Here is a 17,173-nt window from a genome sequence, read left to right as displayed (position 1 = left end):
GGTACAGTGCTGTAGCAAATTTCTTATCGAAAACAGACAAACTGTGTTGGGTTTCCCACCTAATTCCATCTTTTCAGTGACAGAGAATTTTCAAAAGCAGTAAGTAAATACATAATGATTTCCTATTAACTTGTGAATTTTTAGACTATTGCTTAAGTTGGCGATGTGAGAATTCACCTTGTTATGTGAAAAACACTGACACTATCCTCAGCACCTCTGACACTGGCCCCCACAACAACAGTGATAAATACAACAATACAAAAACAAAGATATTAATGAAAATGAGTCTTATCTAAAGAGTCAGGAAGAATATCTTTCAGACTTCTCATTGAATGCACTATCTTAAGATAATTTAATGTCCTGGCAATAAAATTCTATTTCTCTCATAAACAGGAGACAGGTATCTGTGATAATGTGCACAAATATATTTATTCATCTTGACAATGAAAAGCTTATATCAGAGATACGATTTATTTAAGTTATGTGCTTTATAATCCATTGATCATGTTATAAAATCAGTCCCATAATAAATGGAGGAGAGTATTCCAGGCAGAGCAGGAAGCACAGATCATAGAGGTGAGAAGCTGGTAGGTAGAATTTGGAAATGATCAACTGTGTAAAATGATTGAAACTTCAGCAGATGGACTTTTCAGGAGGGTGGACTGGAAGTAGAGGTTAGCATTGTAGTTGTGATGACCATGTAACATAAAGATTTTACCTGGCTCTTCGTCACTGTGTATATCTTAAGGTGCTCCCTAAAACTCCTAAAAGGAATCCAGAATATAACTAGAACCCCATTTCATGGCAAAACGACCAAATTACTGAGTGATTTCAGGGAAAGAGTAGGAGATTTATCAGTATCTAAAAACAGTGGCCCTCATCCTAGGAAAGATAAATACTTCCTGTTTTCCAAAGTTTGTTTCAATGTTGTTATGACTGCTTTGATAGATGCCAGATTATCATCATAACAGACAAGCTTGGCTACTACCAGAAAATAGTTTAAGGTCCCATAAACAAACTGCTGGTTATAACTTCTGTTTTGAAAAGGACGTTGTTTCCTGGACATTTTTACAACTTTTTCTACTTAAACCTACCTTCTGTGTCTCATGTTATAGATTATTTTCATTATATTTACTTTATACCTCTTGGGAATTATTTTGTTCTTTTCATATGAATTTGGTACAAGGATATATGAAACATATTTCTATAAATTCTAACTTTGGGGTGATTTTAAACTATGACTCACTTAAAATTTTTGTCTACTTGTAAGAATCTTAAAATATTCCCAATCACAAGCTTAAAAGGCCAATTCAAAAATAGACATTAGAATACCAAATAAAGTTAGCTTTCTGTTAGTAACACATCCTCAGGAGAATATTATTTTATGATTTGATATTATTTATGTATCACTTATTAAACTTCATCATTTGTGTTATTTTATAGATTTTTGCCTGGGTATAGTTTAAACAAATACTTTATTATCTGAATTTTTAGTACCTGATTGAGTGGTGTAAGTTTCCTAGCAATTAGGAAATAAATAAAATTGTAGAGCCGACATCTCTATTTTTTATTAATTTTTCATTTTTAATTATGGTAACAAAAATGCAAAGAAAGAGGACAAGGTAAAGTTACAGTGGAAGGACAATCACCCATAAACAGAATTCTCAGTAGTCCCATTGCTGATATCGTTGATAACGTTGAACTTTCAGCCAAAGAACATTAAGAAAAATAAAACAGAACCCATGTATAATTACTTTGTCCCTCAAATTCCCAGATAGTAGTACATAATATTTCTTAGCAGCACACAAAGCAATCTAAAGACATAAAACTTATGCAACTCCTTAAACATTGATGGCAAAGTACTTTTTTACATTTCCATGCACATGCATATTAGTTTAAGTTAACCTCAAAAGTTTAAGTGGGTTGCTTTTCTTAAGGATTACAGTCAAAGGAGCATAGTAAAAACGGTGTTAAAGTGGCAATTATTGCTTGCATAGGCCCACCAAAATATGAGGGACATGGAAAGGAAAAGCATTGGCCTAAATACAAGAAGACCCTACCCCTGAAGTTTCCTGGCATAAGACTAACTCTAGGCTCCAGGCAAATCAGTTTGTCCAATCCAGGTCATTGTCTGTAGTGCCAATACACTTTTATATTTCACACAGTCTCTGTTGTTGGTATCATGTTTCTGTATTAAAGATCCTGGAATCTGCATATCCTACATTGCAGTCAGGATGGTGGAGAGTGTCCTCTCGTTTCACCTCACAATTAAAGGGCAATGCAGAGAGCCCTGTCCTGTAAGCAGGTGGTTGTTGTTGTCAAGTCTTCTTAGTGTTAAGGGAAGTCTCTTTTGAGCAGATCGATGTCAGAGCAGTGGTAGGGTCTTCCCTGGTCGAGGATTGCTTCCAGGTGTTGTTATAAAAAAAAACCTTGGATGTTTCGCAGATAGCTTCCCTGGTTCAGGGGTGAATGGAGGATGCCCATTCTTCTGAGGCCTATGCCAGGTCAATATATCACTATTCAGGGTGTAAGGTCCCATTGCACTACAATATTTGTGTGTTCCAATCTCTATTAGATAAGAACTTATATGTATGTATAGTATTTTCCCATTTTAATGTGCCTATGCAAACAAGGAACAATGCCACATGGCATTATCGGCACATATGGGGGCCATAAGAACAAGTCCAACAATCTCCATGGCATGGTTCAATCATAAGCATTAAACTGAGGGACTCTTCCACCAAAATTCCTTATTGAACAGCTCACAAAGAGAAGACAAGACAAAAAGTGGGTAGAATCTTCACGTTAAAAGATTATTTAGAAAGAGTTATAGATGTTAAAGAAAATACACATAAAATATTCAAAAGACATATGTGCCTATTTTATGTCTTTTGAAATAGTTGGGGGTTGTTAAATCCAATGCATGACTTTTGGTCTGTGATTAGGACTGTGCAGTACTGAAGTTAAAAAGAGTAAATGTGGGGTACTAATGGTTGGGGGTGAGAGAGTTAAGGAGTAATAATGAGCTTTGTAGGGGTGTGCAAAAGGGCAGAATCTGTTGGGGCAGGAGGTCGGTCTTGGTGTCTAACAAATTAAAGAACTGAGGGTAAAGAGGGTTAATTGAGGGGAAGATAACGAATCCGGATTGGGAGATGAGGGAGTAGAAGGGGCTCTGGTGTGGGGGAGGGGAAATATATCAGAGGGGCGCTATACATTGTATAGAGGAATTGTTTATGGATTAGGCTTGGCAGTCAGAGAGGACCACTGTATAGGAAGTCATGTCTGCATATACACTGATTTTAGAGACCTATTTGAATATTATCCTCTAAATCTAGGGAATTCTATTTTTTCCCTAAAATCAGTCGAGAATTAAGAATATTTCTGGGTGTTGAAAATGAATACTAGTAAGAAAAAAACTTTTGAACGGGGTCCAGTATGCATAGGGGAGGAATTTATCTCCCCCACCCTCCACCCAGGGCCCGATTTACCAGGTGTGGCCATGAAGACCAGTCTGGCGTGGGGGGATCTCAGTCCCCTGGACTAAGTGGTCAGCCCAGGGGGCCTATGGCTAGCTGGCCGACATCCCTATTAAATTCTAAAAATTAAATTCTGAACAAGGGATCAGACTTAGTGGTAAAGCACATACGTTGCATGTATGAAGTCCAAAGTCTGATCCTTTGCACCAAAAATAAATTAAAATTAATTGAAAATAACCTCCTAACATGACTTTATAATAGTCTTTTTTCTCTTAAATATACAATAATTTCTGTAGAAGTTATAGATTATCTGGTATGGAGTTGGCATGTTTTAAGTAGCTAAAATGCTGTTTAACCAAAATGACAGTTTTAAAATGTAGTTGTCTACTTTCATTAAGCTCTTGTTGCCTGAATTTTGTTGTACTAGCAAGTTTTCTGCATGCTTTGAAAAGTATAACAGGGGACAAACCAAATGAGAAAGATTTTTCATTTTAAAATTCTTTTTCATGAGCTGGAGCAAAAGTACAATGGTTAAGGCACTTACCTTGCGCATGCAGCTGACCTGGGCTTAGTCCTTGGCATTCCAAATGGTTCCCCCAACATTGCTAGTAGTGCTCTTTGACCATAAATCTAGGAATAGGCCCTAAATACTGCTGGATTTTGCCAAAAACAAACACCTAAACAAAAAAGATAAAAACTGTTTTCATCATTGGAGTCACCATTTGAGCCACCATTTGAACCACTTGACAAACCACCAACTCCAGTTTGAATCCCTGCACCAGTATGACCTCTCTAGGCAGCCCTATGGTGATTCTGGAGCATAGAGCCATGAGCACATTCTACCCAGGACATACTGCTGGGTATAGGAGGGAGGAAGGGACTCTTTTTTTCTCTTAGGAAGGGACTCTTTTTTTTTTTTTTTTTTTTTTTTTTTTTTTTTTTTTTTTTTTTTTTGGTTTTTGGGCCACACCCGGTGACGCTCAGGGGTTACTCCTGGCTATGCGCTCAGAAGTCGCTCCTGGCTTGGGGGACCATATGGGACGCCGGGGGATCGAACCGCGGTCCGTCTCCTAGGCTAGCGCAGGTAAGGCAGGCACCTTACCTCGAGCGCCACCGCCCGGCCCCAGGAAGGGACTCTTGATTCATCATAGCACCTGAACTTGAAATGATTATTTTCTTCTAGAAATGTAGAACTAAGGTAGGTTTATCATTATTGTGTCCAAGATATTAGTTAAATATGTGCAGTGATCAGAATTAGGTCATAAAGCAAGGTAATAGACAGTAGAGACAAATTCTTGACCTTGAATTACAAAATTCGTTAAAGACGAGAAAAAAATTGGGGGATCAAGATAAAACCCAAAGGTGAGGACATTGGTAGAAGGTCATGAAGAATTTTATATGAAGAATATATATATTTGATTTTTCAGGCCACAGAGGTTACTCCTGGCTAAATGCTCAGAAAGTGCCCCTGGCTTGGGGGGGTGACCATATGGGATGCCTGGGGATCGAACCGCGGTCCTTCCTTGGCTAGCGCTTGCAAGGCAGACACCTTACCTCTAGCGCCACCTTGCCGACCCCATATATTTAAACACTATTGTAATCCCATTTCCAGACTCATAAATTAAAATTATTTTTAAAGAACAAGATCAGTACTACACATTGGGCATGATATTCCACCCCCAGTAGTAGGCAATCCCTAGTGCCTTTATTTTATTATTCCTCAGAAAATAATAGAAACCCTCAGATGGGGAAGCATCAAAGCAGTACAGCCTCGAATAGTACGTACAGAAAGAGCCCCAAGCTACCAAAGATGATGAGGTAACTGAACAAAGGATGGAAAGTGACATGACACATGGAATAATCAAGGTTTCAAAACTGATTCAATGCAAAAAAAAATAGTGCAGTTCAATAGTGTAGTTCCATAAACATATGTTCAGCTTAACATTACATAGACTGACATTTTCAAAGCAGCAATAGTTGGAGCTGAAGAGATCATGCCTGGTGCCTGGTGTATGCCATGTGCATGCCTTGCATACATCCATCCTTAGTTGATCTCTGGACCCTAAATGGTCTCTGGAATACTTCCAGGAGGGATCCCTGAATGCACAGTGAGAAATAAGCCCTGAGTTTAGTGACAGTACATCTTTACTGGTTGATGCTAAGGAACATACTGGGAACACATCTGAGTACTATGCCTTTCCTTGCAAGCACAGCATGGCTAGAATTTACCGGGTTTCTTTTTTAAATAAATTTTAATTGAATTATCGTAAGAAACAGTTACAAAATTATTCATGATTGAATTTTCTAGTCTGTACTTTTTCACTTCATGACTTTCAACAGTTTGGAAGTCTACCGAACAATCCAGTGGTAGTACCCAGTGGTAGACTACTCAGTGGTCTACCATCTACATCTTTTAGATAAAATATTACTTTCAATCTTCTTTTGTGAACAAAAGCATTTGGGAGTAACATAGTCATACTATCATCATACATCCTCTGTGGTTTCTGCTCTACCCTGGGCATCCAACCAGTAGCAGCTGCATACAAGGCTTCTGCCTTCACTCCTCTACTCTATCTCTAGACTTATATAATTGTTCTTTCAATTGTATAATGTGTAAACATTTCTTTTTAAAGAATGACACTTCATGTACTTGAAAATAGTCTATAATCTTAGATCTGATCCAAACCTCTACTACCACATAGTAAGTGTACAGTTACCACTTACCTTGATGTTTGAGAAGTGTTTTATTGGGGGGTGGGAGGTTGTGCTACTACTCAAAGCCATATGAGTACTTGGCATTTGTACTACATATTTGAATATAGTTGAAGGGAGACTCTATGTTACTTATTTTTCTCCTCTATCTCAATCATAATCCATATCTATCTTGTTGCTTCAAGATATTTTAACTCAGCAAGAGAGATTGGACTTTAGAAACAGACTATAGAACATTTATAATGTAGTAACATATATTCAACGTTTATCATTAATTTAGATTTGTTTATGAGAACTCCATTGGAACTATGCATATCTGACTTTATTTTGTGTGACAACACATTCAAGGCAGAATTACCATCTTTTCAAATAAATATTTTTGCTGAGGTAAAAGCAAAGTTTTTACTAGACTGCTTTCTTTCTGCTTCTGTCCTTCAATCAGGGGTCTCAAACTTGCGGCCCGCGGGCCACAAACGGCCCTCCGTACAACATTTTGTGGCCCTGCCCTAGAGGAATCTTTTTTTGTTTTGTTTTGTTTAGTTGTTTGGGTCACACTCTCCAATGTTCAAGGCATACTACTGACTTTGCACGCAAGGATCACCCCAATTTTGCCTCCTGTGGCCCAAAGGTAAATTGAGTTTGAGACCCCTGCCGGGATCTGTAATTCTCAACAGCATAACTGAAGGAACCTTCCGACACTGGCACATCATATCTCTCTTCCCCTCACTGTCCAATAGCTTCTGACTCACTCTGTAAAATTAAGTTCTTATGATGACAAGTCTGATATGGTCTCACCCTCCAATGTCTTTCTTGATGCGTGTGCTTGCAGTATTTTTCTGCTGTTGGAACAATTCCTCACACACTGTTTGTCCTTTGGTGAGACTTTATCCACTGTTACCTTCTCAGTGAAGCTGTTCTCTGATGAGTTTCTTGCTTACCAAATACCTGTCTATACCAGAGTTCCTCAGTCCTCCGTCCTGCTCTGTCTCTGAAGTATCTTTCTGGCCTGCACCTTCTCCTCCTCCCATCCTGAACAGAGGCTATAGTACTAGAGAGCATCATCACTCTGTTGATTTTCTGCTGCATTTCCAGTGCCTGGAACATAGGTATCAAATGAAATTTTATAAATCAACAAGAAATGGCAAGAATAATAATGCAACAATAAAGGGTTGGAACATTTGCATATACCACCATAAAAGAGGGACTTGTGGGCATCTGAATATGTCACTTAAATTGTTTAGACTTGAGCAAGAAATTGTTTATACCTAAGCACTTAAAACTTGGTGCCTATGTAAATAAGGAGGTAAAGTGTGCTATATAAATAAGGAGGTAAAAACATTCTACAAGAAGTGTAGGGGGCCACAGTGTAAACACAGTGGGTTTTCCTTGTACACAGCAGTCCAGATTTCAATCCCCAGCATCCCATCAGTCCCCCGATGCCTGCAAGAAGGTAACCACTGAGTGCCACTTTATGTGGCCCAAAGAACAAAAACAAGTCCTAAATTAAATAATGCTGTGCCATTTTGATAAACCCTATACTTCTAAAAATTTAATAAAATGCATATGTTCCCCAAATGCAAATGGAAAATCAAAATTCTAGACAAGAAGAAAAGATTGACCACAGGTATTAAAAAATTGCCTTTAGGGGCTGCATGAGATTCTTAAAGATTTTCTTTCTATCCTGATAATAATAGCCCACACTTACATAGTGCTTATTGTCCAGACCTGGCTCCAAAGGTGGTACAGGTAAAACATCGAAAAACAGGTACACCTAACAGCATCGGAAGGAGTATGTACTATTATTATTTCTATTTTACAGATGATAAAATAACTCATTCAAGATCATACAGCAAGAAACAGGCCTCCACATCTGGGCAGTTTAACTTCAGAATTTGCCACTCAGGTACCAATACCCCCATGCCAGCAGTAGGGCACCTGGCATTTGAGTCTATGAAGATGGCAGAAGGAGCAGGTTCTGGAATACTTCAGCTGAAACTCCCTGAATTATCCATCATTCAGTTCCATGATTTTTGAGCTCAAAATGACTACCATTTCAGAGAGCAATATTTCAGCTTCAGCCATTGGCTTCAGTGTGGCCTCTGAATTCAGCAGCTGCTTGAATGGTCTTTTGTGTGGCCACAGGTGTTGTCTGTGCTACTAGAGCATGTAATCACGAAGTGACAAGGCAAGAAGCTTAGAGGAGACTGCCAGCACCGAAGGGGTATTGCCAAGTCTCAGACTGAAAGTCAAACATATGCATGTGCCAATTTTCTTCTAAATGTGTTTGTATGAAAGAGAAAACAAAGTTGTCTTCTTAAAAAATATCATCTGCAGATGTATAAAGGATTTTATTGGTGTAAAAATATTGGCATTAGCATTCTTAAAATGATTTTTTCTCACTCTGAGGTGAAAGAATCTAAAAATTGAATATGATGTCAGTCAATAACATCAGGGAATGACCACCTGAATACCAAGCAAACCATTTGAACCATATACTTCACCCTTTGAAAGGTACTTAGTTTACGTAGCGAAGTTTCAAAGCAAAGAAAGAGAATGAACTTCATCCAGTTCCTTTATTTTGCTTGTAATGTTTTAAAGGCCCACTTGGTATTTGCTCAGGGGCTACTCCTGGTGCTTTCAGAATGCTCCCATTTGGTCAGGTTGCAGGGAAAAGTGTGGTGCAGTGAATAAATCAAGGCCTTTGGTATGTAAAGAATTTACTCAGCCCTGTGACAGGTATTGAACCTCAGTGCCTGTTTGAAAAATATAATATACTTAGTTGGTGTCTATGCTTGGGTAAGTTAATAAATATGAATGATGATATGGTAAATGGGATTAGAGCCTTCCTGATGAGTTAAGTGTTTCAAATTAGAACATCCAAAACTTATAGATTATCCGCTATGTCCTAGTTAAGATAAATAACATTCATTAACTGTAATAAACAATAAAAAAATAAAATAAAATGTAAATAAAATAAATAAATAGATTTTAGAATAAAAACTATAAATATTTTATAAAGTGTACGCATAAATATTAGAGCCCAAACAAAAATGTTGCGCATCAAAGAAAGAAGACTTCTATTATATGTTGGCCTAAAACTGGTGAAAGTAGGAAATAGAATACTAGTAGGTAGTGAACTCCAATAGAAAGTAGAATTCAAGTTGGAAGTAGAATTTTAGTAGAAAGTAGAACTTTAGTAAGAAGTAGAACTCTAGGAGGAAATAGAATTGAAGTTGAAAGTAGAACTCTTGTAGAAGGTAGAATTCTAGTAGGAAGTAGAACTCTAGTAAGGATGTGAAACATAGTAGGGAGTAGAATTAAAGTAGGAAGTAGAAATCATGTAGGGAGTACAACTCTAGAAGGAGGTGGAAATCTAATAGGGGTAGAACTTTAGAAAGAAGTAAAACTCATGTAGGGAGTAGAACTCTAGTAGTAGTTAGAACTCTAGTAGAAAGTAGAACTCTAGTAGAAGTAGAATTTAGTAAGACATAGAACTCTAGTAGGAAGTAGAACTCTAGTAAGGATTATAACTCTAGTAGAAAATAGAACTCTATTAGGAGAAAAAACTAGTGGGAAATAAGACTTATATGTGAAGCAGAATTCAAGTAGGAGGTAGATTTTAGTTGGAAGTAGACTCTAGTAAAAAGTAGAACTCTAGCAGGAAATAGAATTCTACTAGGAGGTAGAATAGGAAATAATAGGAAATAAAATTCAGGGAGGGGAAATTAAAAAAGGAAGTAGAATTCATGTAGTAAGTCGAATTCAATTAGAGCTCTAGAAGAAAGTAGACTCTAGCAAAAAGTAGAACTCTAGTAGGAAGTAAAACTCTAGTAAGAATTGTAACTCTAATAAGAAAAAGAACTCTATTAGGAGGAAAAACTAGTAGGAAATAGAACTCATATAGAGAACAGAATTCAAGTAGGAGGTAAACTTTAGTAGGAGGTAGACTTTAGTAATAAGTAGAACTCTAGTAGGAAAAGAACTCTATTAAGAGGTAGAACTCTAGTAGGAAGTAGAACTCATGTAGAAAGTAGAATTCAGAACTCTGCTGAAACTCAGATGCCAGCACTGCTATCTGCCTGCCTCTGTGCTGTGCTGCATTCTCAGCCTGATTTCATCCTGTGTGTGGCTCATCTGCAGATGGCAGGCCTTCCCTGGAGGTGAGTTTACATGCCCAGAAAGGGGAAGCCTCTGAACTCTGCTGGAACTCAAATGCCAGCACCCCATCTGCCTGTCTTCTGTGCTGTGCTGCATTCTCGGCCTGATTTGATCCTGTATGTGGTTCATCTGTGGATGGCTAGCCTTCCCTAAATGTGAGTTTACACGCCCCGGAAGGGAGGAGCCAGAGGAGCGTGGCCATGTAGCAAAGTGGAGCAGCCGTGCACATCATTTAGCCAATGAATACAACCACAACACGTAGAAAAATCCACAATACAAGTATGACAATGGGGAAACAATGCAGGCCAGTGCCAGACATAGAAAGTGAAGATGGCAATTCTGATGACTTGAACATGACCAACCAACTATCAGTCTCTCAGATAAGGAGTTTAGAGTTGCAATATGGAAGATGTTCAAAGAACTCAAACAAAGTATAGAAGAGAACACTAATAAGAACCAAGAGAATATGAAAATAGAAATGAGAAAACTCCAAACTAAAATTTCAGGTCAAATAACAGGTCTGAAAAACTCAGTAGATGAATTGAAGAAAAACATGGATGAGCTTTCCCAAGGGTTAACAGCAGCTGAGGATAGAATTAGTACACTGGAAGATGAGATGAATAACAACTCCATACAGCAGAAGAGACTGAAAAAAAGCCTTAAAGCAAATGATCAAACAATGGAAAAATTAGTCAAAGAATGGGAACAGATGAAAATAGAAGTTATATGATAAGCTCAACAGAAAAAACTTAAGAATTATTGGAGTCACAGAGACCCAGGAAGAAAATCTCCAGAAAGAATCAATGATCAAGAACATCATTAAAGAGAAAATACCAGACCTAATACATGCGATCAAATCCTGCATGCCCGAAGAGTACCAACTAAAAGAGACCCCAGAAAAAACACCCCAAGACACATCCTAGTCACAATGACGAACCCCATAGAGACAGAATTCTGAATGCAGCAAGATCAAAAAAAGAAATTACATTCAAGGGAACATCCTTGAGATTTACCGCAGACCTGTCACAAGAAACACTCAAGGCCAGAAGGCAGTGGTGGGACATAGTGACAAAACTCAATGAAATAAATGCTTCACCTAGAATAATGAACCCAGCAAAACTCACTTTCAGGTTTGAAGGAAGAATACATGGTTTCACAAAAAAAAAAAACAACAGCTCAGAAACTTTACAGATTCAAAACCAGTCTTAAAATAAAAAACCAAAAGACCTACTTTAAGACAAGACTGACCACAGAGACACCAAACTTCGATAGAAAAATGGCACTAAATCCCAGGACAATTCTTTCTCTCAATGTCAATGGACTAAATGCACCAGTTAAGAGACACAGAGTGGCTAAATGGATCAAAAAAATCAACACAACCTTCTGCTGCCTATAAGAAATGCACCTGAATAGTCAGAACAAGCATAGACTCAAAATAAAAGGCTGGAGGAAAAAATCCAAGCAAACAACATCCATAAAAAAGCTGGAGTGGCCATACTAATATCAGATGATGAAAACTTCATACTCAGGAAAGTTATAAGGGACAAAGATGGACATTTTGTATTAATCAAGGGATTTTTACAGCAGGAAGAAATCACTCTCCTAAACATATATACACCGAATGATGGGCCAGCAAAATATTTAATACAATTGTTGACAAATTTGAAAATTAGTATCAATAACAAAACAATAATTGTGGAAGACCTCAACACGGCATTGTCAACACTTGATAGGTCAACCAGACTGAAACCCAACAGGAATGTACTAGACCTGAAAAGAGAAATGGAAGAAAGAGGCCTAGTAGATATATATAGGACACTCCACCCCCAGAGACCTGGATACACATTCTTCTCTAATGTACATGGGACATTCTCCAGGATATATACTACATGCTAGCACATAAAACATACCTCCATAATATCAAGAGGATACAAATTTTGCAGACAATCTTTGCTGACTACAAGGCCCTGAAATTATATGTGAACTACAAAGGGACACAGAAGACAAACTTTAATACCTGGAAGTTAAACAGCCTAATACTGAATAACCAGTGGGTCCAAGATGAAATCAAAGAGAAAATAAAAGCCTTCCTGAAAACAAATGGCAATAGAGAAACAAACTATCAGAACTTATGGGGCACAGCAAAAGCGGTACTGAGAGGAAAATTTATAGCTTTGCAAGCACACATCAAGAAAGAAGAAGGACATACCTGAATAGCTTAATGATGCAGCTCATAGAATTAGAAAGTGCTCAACAAAAGAAACCAAAAATAAGGAGACAGGAGGAAATAACAAAGCTGAGAGCAGAAATCAATGATGTGCAAACCCAAAAAACAATCCGAAAGATCAACAAAAGCAGAAGCTGGTTCTTTAAAAAAATAAACAAGATTGATAGACCACTGGCAAAACTAACAAAGAGAGAGAAATATAAATAGAAAGCCTGTCTAGAGTACAGGTGGGGGGATCAGGGAGACTTGGGACATTGGTGATGGGAATGTTGCACTGGTGATGGTGGTGCTCTTTACATGACTGAAACCCAAACAACACAATCATGTATGTAATCAAGGTGTTTAAATAAAAAAATATATTTAAAAATATATTTAAAATATTTAAAAAATATATATTAAAAAAGAAAGTAGAATTTAATTAGAGGTCTATAAGAAAGTCGAATTCTACTAGGAAGTAGAACTCTAGTAGGAAGTAGAACTCTAGTAGGAAGTAGAACTCTAGTAATAAGTAGAACTCTAGTAAGAAATAGAGCTCCTCTAGTAGGAGTAACTCTAGTAAATAGTAGATATCTAGTAAGAAATAGATCTTTACTAAGAGTAGAACTCATGTAGAAAGTAGAATTTAACTAAAACTCTAGTAGAAAGTAGAATTGTAGTAGGGAGTAAAACTCTAGTAAAAAGTAGAAATCTAGTAGGAAGTAGAAATCTACTAGTAGGAGTAACTCTAGTGAGAATTAGAACTAGTAAAAAAAAGTAGAACTCTATTAGGAGGAAAAACACTAGTAGGAAGTAGAAATCATATAGGAAGTAGTATTCAAGTAGAAGGTAAACTTTAGTAGAAAGTAAAACTATAGTAAAAGGTAGAACTCTAGTAAGAACTAGAACTCTACAAGGAAGTAGAGCTTTAGTAGAAAGTGGAACTGATATAGAACGTAGAATTCAAGTAGACGGTAGACTTTAGTAGGATGTAGAACTCTAGTAAGAAGTAGAATTCTAGTAGGAAGTAGAACTCTAGTAAGAAGTATAATTCTAGTAGGAAGTAGAACTCTAGTAAGAAGTAGAACTCTAGGGGGCCTGAGCAATACATTGCTCAGTGGTAGGGTGTTTGCCTTGCACACAGTCATCCCCAGATGGATCCAGATTTGATTCCCGGCATCCCATATGGACTCCTGAGCCTATCAGGAGCTATTTCTGAGCACAGAGTCAGGAGTTATCCTTGAGTACCACTGGGTGTGACCCCTCCCCTCCAAAAGAAGTGGAACTCTGTAAGATGTAGAACTCTACTAGGAGGAAAATTTCTAGTAGAAAGTAGAACTCATATAAGAAGTGGAATCTAAGTAGGAGGTAGTCTTTAATAAGAAGTAGAACTCTAGTAGGAAGTAGTACTCATGGAGGAAGTAGAATTCAAGTAGAACTCTAGTAAGAAATAGAAATCTAGTAGGAAGTAGAACTCTACTAGGAGGTAGAACTCTTGTAGAAAGTAGAATTCTACTAGAAGGAAACATTCTAGAAGGAAATAGAACTCATATAGGAAGCAGAATTCAAGTAGGAGGTAGACTTTATAGGAAGCAGAACTCTAGTCAGAAGTAGAACTCTAGTAGGAAGTAGAATTTAACTAGGAGGTGGAACTCTAGTAGAAAGTAGAACTCATGTAGAAAGTAGAATTCAAGTAGGAGGTGGACTTTAATAAGAAGTAGGTAGACTTTAGTAGTAGGTAGACTCTAGTAAGAAGTATAACTCTACTAGGAGGAAAAACTTTAGTAGGAAGTAGAACTCAAGTAGAAAGACTTTAGTAGAAATTAGAACTCTAGTAAGAAGTAGAGCTCTAATAGAAAGTAGAACTGAACTCAGAGGTAGAACTCTAATAGGAGCTAGAACTCATGTAGGAAGTAGAATTCAAGTAGAACTCTAGTAAAAAGTGGACTCTAGTAGGTTGTAAAACTCTTTAAGAAGTAGAACTCTAGTAGAAGTAGAATCCAAGTAAGAATTAGTACTCTGGTAGTAAGTAGAACTCTAATAGGAGGTAGAACTCTAGTAGGTAGTAGAACTCATGTAGAAAGTAGAATTCAAGTAAGAATTAGTACTCTAGTAGTAAGTAGAACTCTAATAGGAGGTAGAACTCTAGTACGTAGTAGAACTCATGTAGGAAGTAGAATTCAAGTAGAACTCTAGTAGACAGTAGAATTCTAGTAGGGAATAGAACTCTAGTAAAAAGTAGAACTTTAGTAGGGATTAGAACTCCAGAAGACCATAGAACTCTAAAACAAAGTAGAATTCATGAGGTAAATAGAACTCTAGTAAAATGCATATCTCTAGTAGAGAGTAGAATTCATCTATGGATTAGAATTCTAGTAGGTGATAGAACTATAGTAATAAGTAGAACTCATGTATGAGTAGAATTCAAGTAGAAGGTAGATTCTATTAGGAAGTAGAACTCTAATAAGAAGTAGAACTCTACTAGGAGATAGATCTCTGCTAGAAGGTAAAATTCACATAGTAAGTAGAATTTAGTACAACTCTAGTAGAAAGTAAAATTCAAGAAGGGAATAGAACTCTAAGAGAGAGCACAACTCTAGTAGGGAGTCAGTAGTCTTCTAGTAGGAATTATAGTCTTCTAGTAGGAAGTACAATTTAAGTAGGAGGGAGAATTCTAGTAGAACTACTCACTAGAGTGTAGAGTAGGCATGCCTAGGAGAGTACCTCAGTGAGAAAAGTGGAAGAATAAAGAAAGTCTGGAATTGGATGAATAATGAACTGTCCACATTGTCTACTTGGTTGCTGAGGAAGTTTAATAGGGGAAAGTGAGTTAAGGGTCAGAACTAGGTCTTGATCTGTTTTCCCAGATTTTAATCAGTGACTAAATATTTATTACATTTATATCATTGATGTTGAGTTACAGGAAGTGGCATGTTGGTGAAAAGAAATGACATCTAGGGAAAATGTTCTTTCAAAAGTATGTAAAATAGGGCTGCCTGTGCAGATAGTTGTATAATGTTACATGCCCTCATTGAGGCCTACAAAGGGCTGTGTAGAGGCATTGAGTTCAGATAATGTCAGAAATTTTATCCCAAGAGACCAGAGAGTCTTCAGGAAAGATGATACTTAGGTGTAAAGATAAAATGGGAGAAGACCATTCTTAGACGGTGTAGTGGTTCCAAGAAATATAACCTTCTATGCAAATATTCAGGAAATTGCTGTTGTTTAAGGAGAGAGTAACTGAAAGATAATCATCTTGGAGAAGAGATGAAAAAAAGGAAATGGTGCTTTGTTTCAGAAAGAAATGAAAACAGAATATGGTATATTACTTGTGTACTTGGATTGTACCATAAGAAATGGCGTGTGGCCAGATACTAAAATGGTTTAGAAACATTATAGAACTTTGTGCCACTGAAATTATAATGCTAAATTATCATGGAGAAGGAACTGGGGGTGGCAAGATTGTGCAGGCAAGAAAAAACTGAAAGAATTAGAGTGTGACAGATAAACAAGTGAAAAGAGCATAGTAAGACTTAAATGCTAAGAAGGTGTCAAGTACATGAATCATCAGCGTAGGCTGGCTAAATCATTTGCGATTTGCCACGAGATCATATTTTAACATTTTTACTCTGCTTTTTCTTTAAAGCAAAAAGTAAGATAGAGATTTCTCATTTAAACTCATGAATTCCTACATCTTACATTTTACCTCTTTTATATATTTTGAGATGTACAGTTGTGAAACTAATATCAGTCAATATACTTATATCATAATAACTTGATCATACTTACAGTGTTAAGATGATAGGATCTTGATAATGAAATGCTTAGTGTGCTTAAATGCTTACCATCTTGCAAAACACCTAATATCTTCATACAAGGAGGGTTTAAACAGAGATAAAGTCCATTTAAAGATAGACTTTAGTTGTGTGTGATTCTTCTAAACTAGTTACTTAGCTCTATAAAACTTTACAATTTTATGAAAACAAGATTTTCTTCTCAACTTCCTTTAATATGTGAAATATATTGATAATTGGTTCTATTTGCCCATGGTATATGTATATATTGATATATTTATATAAGTAAGAAAAGTTTGAGTACTTGGTTAGGTTTTCAGTCCCTTCCTCTCTCACCCAAATTTATTTTAGTATCTGGTTGTAAAATATTCTCCTGTTTAACAATATCCAGGCTGTCGTTTATTCCTGTAGAGAGTCATAAATGGGATTATTTTATTTCACTACCAAATGAATGAGACCCTCACCTCTGCTGAGCAGTTCAGCTTAGCCTGTTTACACCCTTTATTCATTTTTTCAAATATGTTACTCAAAATGGTATTTTTTTTTTCAGTTTTCACAAACACAAAGCAAATTTTCTCTCAGTTCCTTTATTTGCTGGGGATAGTTTATTTTACTGAGATCATTTAACTGGAGCACTTTTGATGCAGTCAACATCAATATGCTCTGCATCTGTATTCAGTACTCCTGTGTTCTTTGTCTTTAAAAAAATATCCCAGAGCTGGAGAGAAAATACAGAGAGAAGGTTGTTTGCCCTGCATGTGAGCAACCAGGCAATCTGTGGCAACTTAGATGGCCTCCTGAACTCTGCCAGAAGTTATTTCTACTTCTAA

The 17,173-nt window shown here is 37.0% G+C and overlaps 1 protein-coding gene and 1 long non-coding RNA gene across 9 annotated transcripts in view; one reads left to right on the top strand and one right to left on the bottom strand.

Moving 5' to 3' along the window:
* LOC126016085 (uncharacterized) overlaps positions 1-1,817 on the bottom strand; it is a 266,201-nt gene extending 264,384 nt beyond the window's left edge. The window contains exon 1 of the long non-coding RNA XR_007498256.1: positions 1,736-1,817. This is a non-coding gene — a long non-coding RNA (uncharacterized LOC126016085). The remainder of the gene's footprint in view (positions 1-1,735) is intronic.
* Positions 1-17,173, top strand: part of GRIA4 (glutamate ionotropic receptor AMPA type subunit 4) — a 295,854-nt gene that overhangs the window by 105,970 nt on the left and 172,711 nt on the right. The gene's annotated exons all lie outside the window — the stretch shown is intronic.

This window comes from Suncus etruscus, chromosome 8, assembly GCF_024139225.1.
Source record: "Suncus etruscus isolate mSunEtr1 chromosome 8, mSunEtr1.pri.cur, whole genome shotgun sequence".
Taxonomy (NCBI): domain Eukaryota; kingdom Metazoa; phylum Chordata; class Mammalia; order Eulipotyphla; family Soricidae; genus Suncus; species Suncus etruscus.
The sequence above is the reverse complement of the archived record's forward strand: the minus strand, read 5'-3'. Positions and strand labels throughout refer to the sequence as shown.